This window comes from Hesperophylax consimilis, chromosome 22, assembly GCF_061612785.1.
Source record: "Hesperophylax consimilis isolate HC1 chromosome 22, BYU_Hcon_1.0, whole genome shotgun sequence".
In the NCBI taxonomy this organism is placed as follows: Eukaryota; Metazoa; Arthropoda; class Insecta; order Trichoptera; family Limnephilidae; genus Hesperophylax; species Hesperophylax consimilis.
In genome coordinates this window covers 9680890-9693955 of record NC_142857.1, presented here as the reverse complement: position 1 = coordinate 9693955, position 13066 = coordinate 9680890, and positions in this window count along the sequence as shown.

Below are 13066 nucleotides of genomic sequence, written 5' to 3'. Positions count from 1 at the left end.
CGCCAATTTAAAATATTAAAGAAGATAATAATACTAATAAATCTAAACGAAACTATCTAAGTTCCAAACCAATTTTCTAGAACTTAGTGATCATTTAGAAATGTAGCTGCCAAAAATATAAATAAAATTAGTTGCATTATTATATTGTTAGTTCTGAATTTGAAATGTGATTGATTATATTTGTAGTATAACTAATTTTATGTGTTTTCATCTCAGCCCCACGTTGGGCGCCAATTTAAAATATTAAAGAATATAATAATACTAATTTATCTAAACGAAACTATCTAAGTTCCAAACCAATTTTCTAGAACTTTGTGATCATTTAAAAATGTAGCTGCCAAAAATATACATAAAATTAGTTGCATTTTTATCAATATCATAATGCAAGTTCTGAATTTGAAATGTGACGTTTAATAAACAGGTCCCAACGGTCAAGTAGTTAAGACACTGTCCCGATAAGACATGGATTCGATTCCTATTCGTGACGTGACCGTCTTTTTTTTCTTTGTCTTGTTCTCTTTCATGTTTCGTTAATATTTATTAGTATAACCTTCTTCTTCAATGATATAGTATACTGTGAGTATAACCGTTAAAAAAACAAAACAAAAATTTGAACATTAAACATTTATTTAATTTGTTAATTATTCCCCTTATTTAGTAGCAAATAAATTTTATTTGATTAATTTGTGTTATTTCACAATTAATTAATTTAAAATAATATATAGTATATTTGCGGCACGTTCCAGAGTGGAAGATACTCTCAGTATCGCCCTGGTGTAAGACCACCATTCAGAATTGAAACGTTGCTTGAAATGGCTTTAGCCGTGTTTGGTGACCAGATCTGAATAGCCAGGTACTTCCCCACCTTCCTCTTCCCCATCTCCCTCCCCTCCCCAATACCCTCAGCCTCACAACATACCCCAATTGGGGATGCCATAGTCTCACTGGCTCCAGACGGGAGCAGTTGGGACTCTTGTGCGGTATTACTGTAAAAAAAAAAAAAAAAAAAAGCACATAATATAACCAACGATTAAAGTATTTTAATTTTGGAGTATTGTTAAAATTTGTATCTTCTGTGTCTTAGGACGGATTGTTAACCAGAATTTGAACAATTCATCAAATTTCAAAGTTCATTTTTTAAGTTCTGTTATTATATCAATACAGGCCAATTGCTGCACCGAACTAAAATAAAAAGAAAACTTATTTAGACATTTCACAGAACTTGAAAATGAACTATGAAGATCGATGAATTGTTCAAATTCTGAGAAAAAACTAACCCTTAATTTTTTTTTTACTGGACTACTTCAAATTTCTTTATTTTTCTTTATTTATTTCTATACATACTTTACAGTGTCTACCAAATATTTACATTTGTATATATTTACCAAATAATTATATTTGTATATATTATTGACCGATTCATACTTTACGAACATATTCGATAGGTACTGTCATTTTTTTATTAACGGCCCCACATACCCAATTTCTACCGATTTATAATAAGTTTCTCGTTAACTGGATTAAGTTTTTTTTTGGATCCAAAAAAAAAAATATTTTTGAAGTTATCTTTACATTTGTTATTCCGAAACGTTAATTTTATGAAATTCCCTCGATAGAAAAAAATCGCAAAATTAAGCTCCGAAAATTATTAAAAACACGTTTGGTTCTGATATTTAATATGTTATGAGCATGAAAATGAAATCACAGTGTATCTTTAAATACAACTAAAGCATTTGTCGTTAGATTTTTGCTCTATTACAACGAGTCTTGTTTACTTTAGTTCTTGTTCAATCCCTCTAACATTCGTATTTACATATCTCCCTTTCAAACCATCTTTGAACGCTTACAACGGGGCCTTAGTCTACACTTTCCCCGTGCGCTATCTGATTCTATTATCTTCATAACTTGTTTTTTTTTTCAAATTATGTTTTTGTAAAATGTGCAATCTTAGCAGATAGTGTGTTTATATATTTACAAAAATAATATGTAATCTGCCATATGTGGTTTCCCCAGCATAGAAGAGTATGTATGAGACGATGTATGAATGTGAATGAGGTAAGAAGTATATGCCAAGACCAAGTTGTTTGGCGGTTCGTCCTCTCTGCCTACTCGTGCAGCGAAACGGCGTGATGGTTAGTTAGTCTTGCCTACATAAATTGCGGTGAATTTTAAAGAAAAAATTTCAAAATTTCACTTATTTAGGTAAATAGCGGTGTATAAAATAACCCACTATTTTTTTATACAGACTTATATTTAACGTAGATTATTAATGCAATGGAATTATGCAATTTAAAAAAAAAAAAATTGTTATTTCAAACTGCAGAACAAAACGGTCTGCAAAGATGTTTATCAGTTGCATAGTCTTCGAGTTGATTTTCTTGTATCATCTCTGATATATTAAATTTATTCCTGATAAGAAACTGGCGCAGAATAATCATGATAAAGCAATATATCAACCGGACGTCAGTCAGACTGCAAAATGAAATCAATTTGTTCACTTTTTACTATAAATTCCAGTCCATTCGCATAATCAATAATCAATGGATCCCTAATTACGTCCGTTCCGTGCTTACTTTGCAATCATAATTGCAGTTTACATTTTCTCCAACACTGAAATTGTTGTAAGTTGGTAAGCGAGATTATTGATGGTGCACTTGTGGCCAGAACAAAAAAAATATTCAGTTATGCATTTTTTGCCATGCATAATTTTTTGTTTGTTTTATCTTACCGACATCGATAATATAGGGTTTTCCAATAAGAGGTGTTATTTTGATATTCAATCGTAAAAGATCAATGGTTTCGTTGCTTGTGTGGCACGTAGCGCCATTTTGTTGAAAGTAAACGTTGTTCAGATTAATACCATCTAATTCCGGCCATAAAAATCATTAATCATCTCTCAATAGCGCAATCCATTCACGGTAACTGTTGCTCCAGCCTCATTTTCAAAAAAGTAAGGTCCAATGACTCCGCCGGACCATAAACCGCACCAAAAAGTCAAACGTTAAGGATAGAGAGGCTCTTCAACAATAATTCTTGGGTTTTTTGAGCCCCCGATGCGATAATTTTGCTTGTTGACGAAGCCACCGAGGTGGAAACGGGCCTCATCACTCAAAATGATTTGCATTTGATTCACTCAAGTGAATTTTAATAATTTCAATGCATTTTTGAAGCGTGTATCGTTCCATTTTTATTAATGACGTAGTTGTTACTTGTCAAATGTTAAAAAATGACAGCTTCAAAAGTAACATCTACCGAAATAGCGGGCTATTCAAAATAACACCTCTTATTGGAAAACCCTGTATTTTGCGATAATATATGTTTGATTGAGGTAGTGTGATGTAATCCATCTGGGGTCTAGCACAGTGAAATAGATAACTTTACAATATCGGATCGATAGGCGAAACTACCGATGATTTTTTAACCGATTTCTTGAGCACCATTTCTTGGGTCTAAGTGTTGATACCCAGACCAATATTGATGCAAAACGACATACGCTGGTAACATTGGAACCTTGATCGTACATAAAAGTTAAAAATACAAATAAATTGACAGTCCGCAGGTACTTTTGATACTTAAAAGGAAGTTCATGAGTTCATGAGAAAATGTCACAACTAACAACTTTTGTTTCTCCAAGTTGGAACAAAATCAACTGGGTCTTAGATGAATTATTCAAGTCTATAGATCGTGCATACGTTTTTTTCAGTTCTTAGAGCTTAGTTAGTTCACCCCCATTCAAATAAGCCAGTTATTTTGTAAAACGAACGACATTGTCCATACAGTGGTGCATACTGACAGCTCATCCGACACCTTGGAGGCCGCTTCTTCAATATTTGCAAAATCATGGCGTCATTTTAATTTAAATAAAATAAATAACTTTTGTTCATCACAATTTAATCAAAACCAATGTTTTTTTCGTCTGGATAAACGTATAATGAAAATTAACAAAATATAAATATAGATGCATAGAAATAATTTGCAAATACGGCCTTTGCTAAGTTCTAAGACATTGTTTATCAAATGCATCCATATCGATTGAATTAATTGAAGATACATTATAATATATCTTTTTTGTATCTAGGTGGATTGTTTGATTGATTTGTAAATTTTCAGTCATCTAGCAAAATTCTCTTAAACATGAAATAGACAAGATTTTTTTGGAATGGATAAAAAATGGATTAAAAGCAACAGTTTGTCCACAATATTCCAAAAATATCAACATAAATCAATAAAATAGTTGAGATTTACATTTGAACATGATCCAAAAACAGTAAACGCTGATCACAAGAAAGAAATCGGTTTAGGAGACTGCATCTGTAAACGAAAATAATACAATGCCAACAATGTCTCAGTATTGTGTACAAACAATTGTGTTACTATGCATGCGGACATCCCTCATTCTCAAAAAGCTGAATATTCAGTATTTGAAACCTCCACGTCCTTTATGTTGACTTTTTGCTTCATATAAATGCTTTTGAAGTATTTGGTTCGCATCAGGGACGGTCCGCACTGAGGTGTGATTGTGCCAATCAATAAATTATTACCCGAAAACATTAAAATTTGCAGGACACATACATTTATTTTTATTTAGGTACAGTGGTTACAGTGATGAAACAATTTACAGATTTTAAATATGTCAATGTGGGTACCTACGATATGTCTTATATGTGGCATGTACAAACATTAATTACCGGGAGACGTATGTAGTGTATATGTATGTATGAGTTGAGTGTGTGTGTGTGTATGCGCATTGCATAACAGTTTATATCATTGAAATGATACTACTTTTAAATTTGGGCAGTGAATCCGAAAAAATGTCGATGTTAGAGTTTAGAAAAAATGTTATTGAATGTATGAAAAGCAACGTGTGTAAGTGTCAGCCTGTGTGTATATAGGTATGCACATTGTACAGTTTACAATATTATTGACATGATGCCATTTTTAAATTTGGGCAGTGAATCCGAAAAAATGTAGATGTTAAAGTTTGGACAAAATGTAACTGAATAAAGCACTGTTAATTGACAAATTAGATGCTGCATTTGTTTTGTAATTAAGCATGTGGAATAGCGCTGTATGTCGTGTATATATCAAAGGTATGTTAAGATTAATTAAAGAGAAAAGTTCGGGACAGTCTCTGTTATTGTTTTTAATTCTATGCATAAATGTTACATCAACTACTACTTGCCTTTGCTGCAAAGATTGAAATGTACATTCAAAGTTATTGTAGAACAGTAACTTGATAATAATAATACTATATAATATCTAGCATAGAAAAAACATATATATATTCATTGTAGTAGTAATGTCAAAGGCATACCTCACTGCGGTACACTACTTGTTTCACATATTGTTTTGATTCGGTGCGTTTTGAATTTCGCACTACCAAGTTGCGTAAATTTGTGTGAAAAATTGAACAGACGACGTCGCGAGAAATCATCAGGTTCCTACACAGATTTTACTTCATTTTGGGCGCTGTACCCGTGATATTTCTTCAATTTCCGACTAACCAAAGTCACCCAAAGTCCTATAAGGTGTTTTTAGTCTATTATGTGATGCCACTCAAGAGTCGCAAATGCTCCCACCCGGAGAACAATAAGTATGGCTGATTTATTGAAATTCTGTTAACAACATGATTCAATCCATTTCTTAATGAAATGTTGATCTATACAGAAATATCGGAGCATGTGTTCATGCAGGCATCCTTTTCCTGATAAATATAATTATGCAATGATACAATATTATAATTTATATGAAAACGTGTTTCGACTTCCTAATTACATATTCGTGCTTTACCAACACTTTGTTAGGAAAACTGTCAATTCGTTCGTTGAACGCCTGTAAAATAGATTAATTTGACCAGATTTTTAATAAATTAGCAATATTTTACATCAGTTTTCTCCGTGCAGCTGTCGTTTTCGAATGGTGGTCTTTCATCAAAGTGATAATGAAAGTATCTAGTAGTCTACCTACGTATTTTTTATTGCACTATTAAAACGCCACTGGCTTGCATGCAGGCTTGTCCGATTTGCCGGGTTTGCCAGATTTGCTGAGTTTGCCGGGGACTGAAGTCGAGCCTTGGCCCGCTGATTGACGGATTGACACGCGAACCACGCGGCCGCGGCGATAAATCCACTGGCGACACGTCCCGGAACTAATGACAGCAGCGGCGAGTGATGGGAGGAATTGAAGAAATAAAGGCTTTTTCTGAACTTGGAGAAACAGTCTTTTTGCGGACGCCAGCGATCCTCTGGTCCGAGGAATCCGAGAACATTCTTTTTGCTGATGGTTTGCCGGAGGTACCACTCGCAGGAGCTACAAGAAGATTGTCTTAATCACATCAGTCAACCGTGTTTTATTTCAACCTAGCTTTTTTAATTATGGTTTGAGCTTTAGTGCAAAAACTAATCTACATTTAAATATAAAACAGAAAATTACAATGCTTGTTTCCCAAACAGCTAAAACGCTTTAGCGGTGAGCTCTGACGTCATGAAATTTGCATAGCTTCTCAATTTCTGGGATCCATTAATTGGATTCATTGAAACACCTCTGCCATGGGTCACACAAGTGGTTCGCTACGTTTGGTGACTTAGCAGGGGTGCCCGAGTTCATGTGAGGATTGTCATGGTCTTGACTGCTGATGCGTCTGCCCTACTGTGAGGAGGACCGGTTTTGGATAGACTGGTTGAGGGAGATTTTTTTACCTCTCCATCAGAATTCTCTCGAGCCATCGTCTTCCACCACAGTAGGAGGGATGAAAACACACGCCCGTCACTCCTGGACACACTGACTCACAGATTCCTACTCACCCCTAATACCCTTTTCCTTCCCAGATCTTCGTCTCCTTCATCTCCTTCCTTTCCGACATAGGCCCTGAGCGAAATTATTTTCCTCCAGGTCTCCTGTATGGAGCAAATGTAAAAAAAATGTGGAATTTCTGAGTCAACGCAACTATTTAACGCTTGCAATGCCATTTCTGACATGAACTATGAATCTGTGATTTCTCAAATAAAGGCAAATTGTCAATTTTTTGTTTGAAAAACACATTATTTCTTCTCGAAGCTGGGATTCTGGTATAAATTTATCATCAAATGAAAGTGTAAAGAAGCTCCTTAAAGACGTAAGTGGGGATGTAATTGAAATTAGACTATCTCCAAATTTGACAAAAATGAGTCAGTACCTATAGTATTTTTTCGTAAACACTCGCAGGCGCTGGATCTATTTCTGTCAATATTTTTGGCAAAAAGTTTTGATTATTTTTTTTATTTTAAAGATATTTTTATCCGAAAATAGCTATTTCCAACTTGATTATAGAACCCATTTATTTCAACAATAAGTTAATCCATTTCCCGTCAACACAAATTAAGTGGTGTTAACAACTGATAACAAACAAAAATCTATCAGATAATATAATGCTTGATTCATAAGATAAATTTTTTGTCCATCCAGAAAAATTTAGAAAATGAAAGTGTTCATCTATCGGATTCATTTTTGTTTTAAATATATTTTTATCCGCAAATAACTATTTTCTACATTAAAATAGAACCCTTTTATTTCCATAATAACTTTATCTGTTTACTGACAATAATAACTTTTACTGATACAAATTAAGCGATGTCAACTCAATGGGAAATTCTGAAAATTTGGGTCCTAACATTTATTAGATTATTTAGTCTGTAACTTCCTGTTATTCATTCCTAATCACTTAAGTAATACATTTTTCTCCACGTATTATAAACATTTATTTCTCAGTAATAGCAGTTGTTAAAAATCACATTAAGATGAAACCATTCGGACCACATTCGGACAAAGAAACTATACATACTTTGCAACAAAACTCCATAACATCCTTCCCCAAGACATAAAACTAATAAAAAATCCTAATGAATACAAATCATTAATAAAAATATGGCTGAAAGAGGTCAATGAAAAAACCCTAATGAAAACACTAAAAACGATATAGAAGACACTAAAAACGACATAGAAGACACTAAAAACGACATAGAAGACAAATAAACCATATTTAAATAACTTTAGTCCGCCTCGGCACAGGACCCCCTAGTGAGGAGGACTAAGAAATATAATATTTTATACTTAATTTCACCATTATATTTTGTATGTAACAATTATTTTATATAGTCGCTAAAAAAAAAAAAAAAAAAAAAAAAAAATTATGTTTTAAAGAACTCTTTTTTTTAATAGAGGCATCAAGAATCTCCCTTGGGTCATGAGTTTCAACGATATAGTATTGAAAAAAGTCTTACCAATGTGATTATGTAGAAATTGTATAAAAGTCTTAACATGGAATACCGGTTGTAAACACTCTTACACAGTATAATAATATACGCAGTATACAAAAAACTACAACTTTTTTCATCGCGTTAGTCTTCTTGCATAGGTACAAAAAGGTAGAACTGTTTTAAATGTTTTAATTCAGCCTATAAACAATGAGCCCATACTAGGGATGGGTAATTAACTTTTTTCTGATTCCCATTTTCCAGCATTTTTCAGAAAAACAGAAGTGGTTCTTTTTTCAAACAAGTTTTTTGCTCTGGACATTTTTCTACGATCACAGTATTTCCAGTAGCCACCAAGGAAATTGTTATAGTAATATATATTTTGACTCATTGATAAATTGAAAATTGTGAAGGAGATTTTATATATTATGTTATATTATATTATATCGTGACATAATAAAACAGGTATAATAATGTGATATAACAAAATTATAAGTATTGAAAAATAACGTAACAAAACTGACATTTTTTTCTTTATGGGAGTAGGCATTTTTGTCACATATTTTACATTAATATCAGCTTATGCAATACACAGTTTTTTAATAATTATTATTATTTTTATTAAGTTGGTTTATATTAATTAAACAGATCACATTAAGTCGTCAAATTCCTTATTTACATTTAAAAATAATGTTAAATTATTTGTACTCTCCGAGGATTTTCAACATATTCTTTTATCTTTGTCCTTTTAAATTGTGGCATAATTTGTTGTATATGTATATTTTTCACCCATTTCCTTTTATAATGTTTTTTTTCTCCTTCTTTATTCTCTCCTTTTTAAAATAATAGATTATTTTATTTTTTCTTGCAATTAAATATCAATGTAGGTATATATCATGGTCACCTTACATGTTTACTACATTATACTGTAGTAAACAAGTAGGCTAGGTACCCAATTCGTAGAAACGTTAATGTAACAATATTATTCTCTTAATATATAATCTTTGTGCTATTTTTTTATTATTTTGTTAAATTATGAACCTCAACACAGGCTTGTCCTAGTGAGGTTAAAAATTTTAACGTAAAAAAAGATACAATGTAAAGAAATAAAAAATAAATAATTTTTTTTTAAAATCATTTTTGCACTAAGCGTGAGAATATTTTTTTATATCTTGACGTATTTTGTCAAAACGTGACTTCTCGTCTATTCTCGTCATTGTAAAATTTTTTATCCGAACAACTCAACACAGTGAGAAATCAACACACTTTTGAAAAGTGAAATAAATACGTGAAAAGTGATGAACTAAAAACTAGTTTAAATAGTTAAGTTTTATAGGTTCACTTTTTCATCGCTTTTAATGACTTTTTATCACTTTTCAGAGGTGTGTTGATTTGTCACTGTGTTAAGCTGTCATGGAATCCTAAGAAATGACATGTCGCATGTTAAAATATAAGATATATAAACATAAAATGAAGACATGTTTTTTTTCCTTAGGCTAACGATAATATCATAAAAACTATAATTGAATCGGGAAATCATTCATTTTAATCATTTTCTTTCTCTGTGCACATTTACGCATATAACTTCCATGTAACGCAAGTATTTCTGCCCATATGTGTGCTCTACAAAAATATTTATTGCTGCATTAAAAATACGTGCGAACGATTATATAAAAATCGGCAGTAGAAATAAATCGATATCTTTGATTCGATCAAAAGCCATTTGAGTGTCATGGACGTACCCGCTCCAAGATTAACGAAAGACAGGATCATGTCCCCGCTGTATTTCATCGTCCTTTCTTTCTCATTAAACGTCAATACCCACTAACCTGGCAGCATTCTGTTCTGGGGCCGGTTTTTTGCTGTAATTAGTGCCCATGTCATGACACGGAGTTACCTCGGAGGGCAGTACGAAACGGCGGCGCGGATAAAAAACTTTTTAAATTTTATTTGCAAAAGGCCGTGTGGAAAAGAAATCAAAAGTAAGAACATTACCGCAAACTATCGAATGAGCACTAAACTTTTAAGGGTGATGGTTTTTTTAAGTTCCTTTGGAGGATGGAGTCTTTTTGAGGTGAGCATCAAATACAAAGCTAGCAGCTTTTAAAAGATCAAGAATTCATTGGTTTTTGGATTCTAGTTCAATGTTGGAACGTCTATCATTAGAGATTAAATAAAACATCACAGAGATAGTAAACATATTTCACTTGGATCGTCAATACACTATTAGACTAGAAACAAACACTACTAATACCCAAAGAGTATGTGGCCCACACGTGTTCTAATATTAATTGTAATTCAATGTTGGCAATATTAATCGTCACAATAAGTTATTTTCACTGTTTTACTTTTACTCTTAAGAAAATTGCGATATTTTTATTTGAGACTTGCGCGACATATAGCACTATTCCACACGCTTAATTACAAAATATATGCAGCATCTAATTCCCCAATTAACCGTGCTCTTCACATATTCAATAACATATGTCTATATTTTAACATCGACATTTTTTCGGATTCACTGTCCAAATTTAAAAGTGGCATCATATCAATAATATTATAAACTGTTCAATGAGCATACATATATACAAACACACACACGTTAACACTTACACACAAACACGTATATATATAGATACATATCGCAGGTATCCACCTAGATTTTTTTTATATCACTATATAAAAAAAATATGTTTCATCACTATAACCAATGAACTGTACATTTCTATAATATAAAATACATTTGTCATTTTCGTTTTGTTGCCAAAACCACAATGTTCGTTTTCATTCAAGAATTCGGCGGCGTTGACTTCACTACGGCGACGTTTGTGACGTTTGTACCAGACATTGGCGTGTTCTATGTCGTAATGACGTTGTAGCCAGTTAGAACCGTTTCGGAATGTGCGGTTTTAGATCGTTTTTGAAAACAATAATTTTAAAATGACATATTTTTAGTACGATAATCATAGTTAAAAAACTAAAAACATTAAATCTTCACAGTTTGTTAAAATACCCCATTTCAATCGTTTCTACTGCCGGAACTTCAGCTGCCTGAATTTATGGTTGCTGCTCGTTTAAATGCAAATATATTTATAATGTTCTAATCATATGTACCTATTCGATGTACGAGTATATATTATAGGAAATCAACTACCAAATTTTATTATGTATTTTTTATCAGGAGATTTTTTCAATGTGGATGAGTGTTTCAGGCGAACAATTATTGCTTATAAAAATAATTGTTACCAAATTTTAATTAAAACAACGTTAATTGCCTCATTTGCCAATCAAATGAAGTGAAAATGTACATTGTAAATGCAATTTCAATTTGTTTTTTAAATTTTATTTTATTAGGGAAACTAACAGCTATGAATATTTTACTGAAATATAAACATAGTACGTGGTTGCATGAACCAGTTACGTTTCCGAATGAAATTCATTTCACATAATTTTTTTTAAAACTAGGTCCACACAAGAGTCCCTGAGGAAAAAAAATCCTTCAGGGCCTATGTCATAATTGGGGATGCTGTGTGGAAGGCCTTTTTAGGGAAAGGAAGAATAGAAAGTTCTGGGAAGTAAAAAGGTATAAGGGGTGGGTAGTCAATGTGTCCAGGAGTGACGGACGTATGAATCCGTCCCTATTGGTCGACAGAGAGTCCGGCTGGAGAGTTCAAAAGGTCTCCCTTAATTAGTCTCTTCCGGTCCAAACGCATCCGCCGCCAATATCTTGACCGACCTCACCCTGTGAACCCAGATATCCTTTCTAAGCTACCAAACTTAGCGATCCACGCAAACTGGAATTAACAAAAAAATAAATCTGTGAAAGAAGCTCAGATTAAAGAATAAAAAAATAATATATAATTAAAAAAATATAAAAATAATGCACCCTTACATCGTAAAATAATGTCCAAAGATAAATAAAATATAGAAAGAAAAACAACGTAATACTGCGAGGGTGGGTTCGAAATTAACAATTTCATTTATTTTTTTCCAATATTCATTTAGTAAATTGACCTGAGGACAAATGGAAAACATCAGCGTTTGAAAAAATATTATTGTATCTTGTGCTTGTTCTTCTGAAAAATTAATGTTGTGTGTAGTTAATTTTTAAATGCGGGGTGTAGGTATCTACCGAAGTGTAAAATTAAACCATATATTTCTAAATAATGTCCTCGAAACAAGGATTAAACAGTTTTAAAATAAAGGCACGAGGGTAAAATTCTTATACTCGTATATTGGAATTTATAATGCTTTTTTAAAATATTGTCCTCCGGGGAAGGATTTAATTTGAATCCGTTAGGTATATTTCATTCTGTTATGTAATATAATACATTATTCAGGTGGTAAGGCTCTCAACTAGCTACTCGAAGGTCACGGGTTTATATACCTGCGTGTGCAATTAAATAAATTTTATTTGATGAATTTATGTCTTTTCACAATTTATTAATTAAAAATAACATATTTTAAACTGCAGCACAGAGTGGAAGATACTCTAAGCATCGCCCTAGCGTAAGACTATCATTCAGAATTGAAACATTGCTTGAATTGGCTTTAGTCATGTTTGGTGACCAGATCTGAACAGCCAGGTACTTTCCACATACCTCTTCCCTATATCCTTCACTTCCCCACTACCCACGTCCTCTTAACATACCCCAAATAAAGATGCCATTGTATCACTGGCTTCAAACTGTTGAGAGCACTTGTCATGTGCGGTATTCACATAAAAATTTTGTTTAGTAAAAAACGAACATTATTTTACTCATTCTTTACTAACATCAATGTATTAAGCATAAAATAATATTAATCAGGACCCAAATTGACCAAACACTTATACA